The 7119-nt window shown below is 40.7% G+C and overlaps 1 long non-coding RNA gene across 2 annotated transcripts; it reads right to left on the reverse strand.

Annotated features, from left to right (window-relative positions):
• Positions 1-1731: 1731 nt before the first annotated feature.
• Positions 1732-6897, reverse strand: LOC135280049 (uncharacterized). 2 transcript variants are annotated; one of them, XR_010347131.1, is made up of 4 exons: positions 6415-6897; positions 5914-6013; positions 4631-4771; positions 1732-3250 (listed from the first exon to the last, which is right to left on the reverse strand). It is a non-coding gene; the product is annotated as an uncharacterized LOC135280049 (long non-coding RNA). The 2 variants fall into 2 exon arrangements; XR_010347130.1 differs by having other exon boundaries at positions 1732-4771.
• Between the last annotated feature and the right edge of the window lie 222 nt (positions 6898-7119).

The following is a 7119-nucleotide window of genomic DNA, read 5'->3' on the forward strand; positions in this document are numbered from 1 at the left end:
GCCAGGTGTAAAATTACAGAGTCAAGGGAATTCACCCAGTCACCAACCATGGAAAGGATATGTGCAAGGATTTGTGGTTTTGGACAACTTGGAAATGTTCTTATGTAGTTAGTTTTAACCTCTTGCCTGGGGAATCCATTTTAGCTTGTCCTTTAACCTTTGCCTATTTTCTCTTTTCCAGAGTCATTCTCCAGAGTCATGACATTGCTTTTCAGTCTGAAGCATTGCTTGGAAATGAAACTCTGAATGTTCTTATTGAACAGCAGCGAAATTCAACACTTTGTGTTTCTGTGTTTGTCAAGTGAAATTATTTAAAATTTTGATCCAGCTTTGCTAAGACAGTCCAAAGGCTCCAGATGGATTTAGAGAATATGAGATGTGTTGGGAACTGCTTCAGCTTTGTTCAGTCCTGCTGAGCATCAAGGTCCTGTCTCCAGACTGCACAGCCAAGCAGTGCAGGAAAGGAGAGGCAGGGAATGAGAAACATGAGCCAGGTTTCCATTTCCCAGACTGTCACTCTTGGGGGTACCAGACTGCTCTTTAGGGAGAGGCATCCAGCTATGAAAGGAACCAAGTGAAACAAGGAGAGAGGCCATACATGAGCTGGAATGTAGTGGAGTGAAAAGAAAATAATAGATAAATGTTCTTTGGGAAGTTGTCATGATTATTATAGGATGAAGAAGAAGTGTGTCCAATTTATTAATAGTCTAATTATCTAATGAATTGAGCAGATGTCTGTGTTTGCCCTCAGAATGTAGAGATTTTTATATAAGGACAAAGTGAAGGTCAAGTTTTTTTATTTAGGCATCTCAAGAAGTCAGTCTATTGCTAGAAAGGGAAGGTGAATTTCATTAAACTGGTGGAAATTATAAGAAAATCATCATCAAATAAATTTATTTCAGCAGTAGTTTATACATAAGTGAGTTTGTAGAGAGATGGATAGAGAAGTATTTCTGCTGGGGTTCACAGACACAGGCTGGTGGCTCAGCTGAAATCTTGATTTCACTGTCACTGCTCAAGGAATGAAAAACCACAGCAAGGCTAAAGTCTGAACAATCCAGAATTTTAAATAATTTCACTAAAAGTTACTTTAATAATTGAAACAGAGATTGTTCTAGGAGGATTAGAGTAAGTGTTTGTAAGACATGAACATGTTCAAAAAGCAAAAAAAAAAAACCCCATATTTCTGTTAAGTCAAGTGGTACTGTAACATGCTACCACATCATCACATAGGGAATAAAGACTGTGAGTGAAGGAAAAACTGAGCACTCTGTGATGGAAAAGATCCTTATCCCCTCATACTGCAGAGAGGACACATCTGCAGGATCTGTTAACATCTGAAAATATTAAATGAACAAATAAAAGCTCAGTAATGCTTTACAGATTTATCTCTTGCTAGTGGGGAATCTGAAAGCATTTCAGCAGGCAGTGTTGTACCTTACATTTGTGGTTGCCATGGGGTGTTCTGGTGCTGTGACTTTCTCCTAAATGCATGTTTGAGCAGGAAGGTGCCCAGCCCTTTTTTGTCTCTGGGGGTAATTCCAAGTCTTGCTCTTTGGCTGCTGCCATCTAAAAGGGCTTCAGAGAGCCACTGCCTTTGTATTACTGCCCTTAAGACAGACCTGTGGGATGCCTGGGAGCATCAGTTATTGTGTTATTCAAGTACTGATCATGTTCTGAGCCTCCCAGAGCTACAGGGACAGCCAGCAAGGGAATTTGAATTCCCTCCATCCAGAAATATTCAGGTGTCTGGGTCTCAGTCCTGTTCACAGCCATCCTTGGTGTCCTAACAGCCCAGGAGGAGGTGGCTGTCTCCACAGCTCCTGCCCTGCAAGGTCCTGGTGAGGTTTTTTCCTTGTCCCTACCCAGCCCTGTCTCATTGAGGGCAGTCACACTGCTCTCCCGGGCTCTGATGTTTGGTGCCTTTCTGTCCTACTGAGGTCCCCATCTCCCATTCTTCTGGCACCTCTGCAGGAGGAGAAACAAGTGTTCATACCTCCTTAAAAAATGGCCATCAGCTTTTATATGGTCCACTTCCACCCAAACTGCTTAACTTGAACTGGTTGAATTGATTTTCTAAAAGGGAGAATAAAAACACAGGCTAAACCCAAAACCAAACCCAAAAATCATAGAAGCAAACAGTCTTTGAAACTGCTTGCTTTCAGTAGAGCCTGAGGTATTTCAGAGCAAATTTTTTCACAAGCTGCTTTCCTGCTGTGGAATGTGAGCTGCAGGCTGGAGATAGCACTTTTCAAAAAAGGGGACCCGGCTCCTGCTGTATTTAAACAGTAACAGGTGACTGTGATGCTGTTTAAAAAGAAGGCCCTATATCTACATTCTGATTCAGCAAGTATATATCTCAGAACTTCAAGGAAGGCAGAGAAGCCAGATGGGATTTTGGCGGGGGTTTGTTTGTTTGTTTACTTCCTTGCTTTCATTTTGATAATGAAAAATCAAACTTTTAAAAATGAAGCAAATGCACATTTGTTTATTCCTCTGCAAATCACTCATTTTAGTAAGACATGTTACCCTTATTCCAATCTGCTAGAGCCTCTTGTCTACCAAAAAAGCCTTTCTCATCTTATGACAACAGTTTTGGACTCCTCAGATTATTTTCCTGATCCAGGTGTGGGGATAACCCCAAAGCTCTTCACTGCTCTAAGTTTGCTGCTGGTTGTGAGACAGTGGGTTATACTCTGCAGTGTCTGACCCCTGGAAAGTCCTGTGCATTCCTTTCTGTATCTCTTTATGGTTTTTCAAAAGTTTTTCTTTGTAGAGAATTGCTTTTCTCTTTGCTGCCTCCAATTCCTTCTTCTTGTACCCTCCTGCTTGTGTCCCTTTCTCTGCCTTTCCCCAACGTGCCTGCACAGTCTGTAGCCAACACCTGAGAAAGGAAAACCAAACTCCTCTGGTTGTGCCCAAGAATGGCATGAGCATGGAGAATAATAAAAGAGACCATGCACAGCTTCTCAGACATGTTGTCTCAAAAGGTTTTTCCCATGGGAGTTTCACTCAGTCCCTCAAATCAACTACTTGTTGTAAAAAACCACCAGTCCCATTCTTAGCTGCTATGCCCAGGAGCAGCTGAACAAATTGCTTTGTATTAGTGAAAGAAAGATTTTGCTAAATGTAGATGAAAATCCTCAATCTTTTCTTAGTTACCATCTGGAGAAAATTCGTCATTTTCAAGTTTTCTGACTCGCTTTTATAGACAGTAAAAGTGACCTTCAATTTTGTCCTTCAGAGATATCTAGAAGAGATTCATGAAAATATAAACTCCAGTAAATCCTTTTGCTTTCAATTAATCTTAAAAAGTGCTTTCAGCTGATATGAATTAGACCAATTCCTCAAGCAAAATAACAAAATCTAGTCAAAGTCTATTAACCCCACACTGGCAGTGTCGTACTTCCAGTAGGGTTTCTCTAAAATACAAATTCCCCCCATCTTGTTTAGTTTTGTTAGTGTTTTTTTTTTTTCTTTTTAAATAAGTTAGCAAAACATGGGAAGATTAAATTTGATTCAAATTGTTTCAGTGTTTTGCATCTTAATCTCGTCTAATTTCTCAGACAGTGGGTTCTCAGCGACACTTGAGAAAATGTGACCTTTGAATTTTCTGTTGTGACGTTTTTAATCAGTCAGCTGGGGAAGCCTTAAAAGCAAAGTTATCTCAGTTTTTTTTTTAGCAGAGCCCTCCTGCCGATTGGAAGTTATCAGCGTCTTCCAACTGATATGCCATAGTTTTGAAAATGTTCTTTCTGAAGGAATTGCATCTGAACTTTTGGGGCTTTGCTGATGAACGGATGACTCACTTAGAAACATTTTACAGGATAGCAGCAGGTCTGTTCTTAATCAGTTTTGAGCAAGGAGATCCAGGGAAATTTTAAATACTGTGTTTTCATTATAAAGTTAGGTTTTATTCATGAGATTCTCATTGACCTTTTAAGTAAGATACACAGTTACCATGCCAGAATTTCCAACAAACTGAGGGAGTTTTAATAAAACTTTCTTAACTCTTTTTCCCTGAAAAAGGAGATATGTGGCTTCAAGTGAGTTGGGAATTAACCATGAGTGCATTTGTTTTTCTGGGCCCTGCTCAAAGCAGTATTTAGGAAATATTTCCATTTGTGATTCTTTTGAGGGTCCAGGGCACAGACATATTTCTCCATTTGACAGACAAATTGGGAAATGAGCCTCTGGTTCTTTGTGGGGATGAGCAGAGACCTCTTGACATTTGGGCACTTTATTCCTTTTGATGCAGTGCAGTCTCTAGCAAATCTTTGGAATTCTCCACCTGTAGAGTGGGATCCACAAAAGATGTTCTGATCCCCATTGCCCCCCACATTCTGTCAGTGTAAATGTTGTCTTAATCTGATTTAAGATATCCCTGGGATAATCTGGAAGGATCAGCTGCTTCTGACAACTGGGAAAGAACCTAATTTCCAAAACTAAGTGTCCCAGACCAGTATTCCTTTTGGGCTGACCTTACCAGACTTTATTTTTCTTTTCCATGTAGGACAATTAAAAGAATCAGAGTGTCAGTAAGGGTCATTGAAAGTGACAAGTGATCTCCTGATGATCAAATTTTCTGCCAATACACATTTGTGTCCCACTAATTTCATAGATGCCATACCAAAGTCACAGACCAGACTGGCAGCCATTCACTGGGAGTTTGCTGGCAACATTCCAAGTATAAAGGTCAGAGGAAGTATAAAAGAATCCATCCCATTTAAAACCAAACGCTTATCTATACAAGTGATATGGAACAGCTCCCCTGTAAAAAGAAAGCACAAAATATTACCTAGTTGTGTAAGGTAACACTAGCATTAGTCCAAGGAAGTTATACTTGCATAACACAGCATTCACCCATCTAATGAACTCCACTTATCTAAGGAAAACTGGGAAGTGCTGTCATGACATTTTTTTTTTTGTGTGCCTGCATATTGGCAATTTGTGTGAGATAGGAGGGAGCATCTACTCTGTCCTTGTCTGCTACAGAGGCTCTGCCTTGCGATCTCATTTGATGCTCCCAAGTTCCTCTTACAGGGGTAGAGAGAATAATCATTCCTCATTCATCTTTTCCTGCCAGCCACTCTTTTCTATGGCTGTCATTTCCTCATCCCATCACCTCTTCTCAGAGTTAAAGGCTTGGAGTCTATTTAACCTCTCCCAGAGCAGAAACCATCTAATGTCTTCTCTGTGTCTTGACTGGTTTTTGCCTGTACCATTTTGGGGCAGTTCATGCAGTATTCAAGCGTGGGCAAATCTGGGGCTCATTCAGTGGCACGGAGCTGCTTTTCCTGCTACTCTTGGTTGCTTTCATACCTGACATTCTGTTTACCTTTCCAGCCTGCCGCAGGGCAATGAACAGATGTTTCTGTTGAGTAATCTGCAGCAACTCTATGATCTCTTTGCAGAATGATAATGGCTAATTTAGAGATTATCATTGCATATGTGTATTTAGTGTTGTTTTCCCCATGTGCATTGCTTTGCATTTATCAACATTGAATTTAATCTGCCAGTTTCTTCCTCCCTCATAACTTTATGATCAGTTTTAGTTTTTACTACTACGGTATATAATTTTATACCGTCAGCGAAATTGCAGATCATCCTCAGGGCTAATATTATTTAATATTTTCATTAATATATGCAAACAAAAAAAAGTTTTAGTGTGTGAATTTAATTTGCTAATAGCACAAAGTTAAGAAATCTTCTTCATTTCAGAAGATGCTCAGCATATTACAGATTAATAAATATATGACTTTGGGCACTGGAATAATGAAAATCAAAGCAAATGCAATAGTGTAAACTGCAAAGTCATTATATATTGACATTATAAAACAATTATGCACATTTAAGAGTATATAGCAACAGTTCTTGCTGGGGTAGGAGAGTTCACAGAGGAGAAAAACCAACCTGACACATCAATCAATCTGCAAATGGACTGTCAGCCACTGGACTTATATAGCTCTAGAAACTCAAACCTAGTCTTTGGAGATAACAGAAGCTGCGTATCCTGCAGAGATAAAGAAGGATCAGTATTATTGTGTGAGGTGCTGGATTGCCAGGTGAACCTCTGCCCGCTCGTGTTCAATGGAGACTCATTCAAGTTAGAGACATGTAGGTCAGGTAACCTGGAGACTAGGAAATTTGTCTACAAGTAGCATTTCAAAGAGGAAAACCGATTTCCCTTTATAAATGAACTGAGGAACAGAACCCTGTGAGCTATTGGTGCCACTGGCATGGGAGCCAAGAAGCATAAATTGATCATGGATAGATTTAACCTGGAAATTAACTGAAGCTTTCTATCAGCTGAGTGAGATGCAACTGTAAAATGGAGCCTGAAGCCTTTGTGAAAGAGTTGGATTCCAGGACTGTCCCCTCATCAGCTGACTGGCTGTCCCAGTGGAGAAGCACCTTTCCAGGACGAGTGGATTCCCCTCCTTCAGCATCCTGTCAGAGCTATTTCATCCCCTCTTCATTACTGGAGAATGGTTCAAAAGGTGTCTCCTTGCTGCTGAAAACACCACTGGTTCTGACAAACGTGGTGGTCTGTCCAGGAGAAAACAGGCTGTGAACCAGCCACACTGCAACTAACAGCACTATGAGCGGCCAAGACAGGTAACATCCACTCAGGTTATGGTGAGAGGTGGGTGAGAAGAAAAAAAATGATGGGAACAGGTATGTAAATGAAGTTATTCCTTATAAGGTTATGTTCTGAAACCTGCCCTCTGATTGGTTAATCTTATGTTCCATATAAGGTATTGTTTCAGCTTCTCGCTGTTCATTGGTTCCCTGCTCTCTATACAAGGTTGTGTTTCCTTCATCTTGAGGTCTTCTGGAGTAGGTCCCTACAGTGTCCTGGTTATGTTTTTGTTGCGCAGTTATTGTTAGCTGACCTTTTGTTTTCCTTTATCAAACTTAAGTTTTTGAGCATTCTAGTCCTACCAGTCCCTGTTTTGTTTACTGCCATGATCCCGGCAGATCCAGTCCCGGGGTTGCACCCACTGCGGGCAACAAGGGATTGTCCAGCACATAAAACACAACAAAGAAGCAGCAGGGAACAGGCCCTGCTCTCCAGGAAGTGCTGGATGAGGATAATGCTGCCGTGAAACTCCTAGC

Source organism: Passer domesticus, chromosome 13 (assembly GCF_036417665.1).
Source record: "Passer domesticus isolate bPasDom1 chromosome 13, bPasDom1.hap1, whole genome shotgun sequence".
In the NCBI taxonomy this organism is placed as follows: domain Eukaryota; kingdom Metazoa; phylum Chordata; class Aves; order Passeriformes; family Passeridae; genus Passer; species Passer domesticus.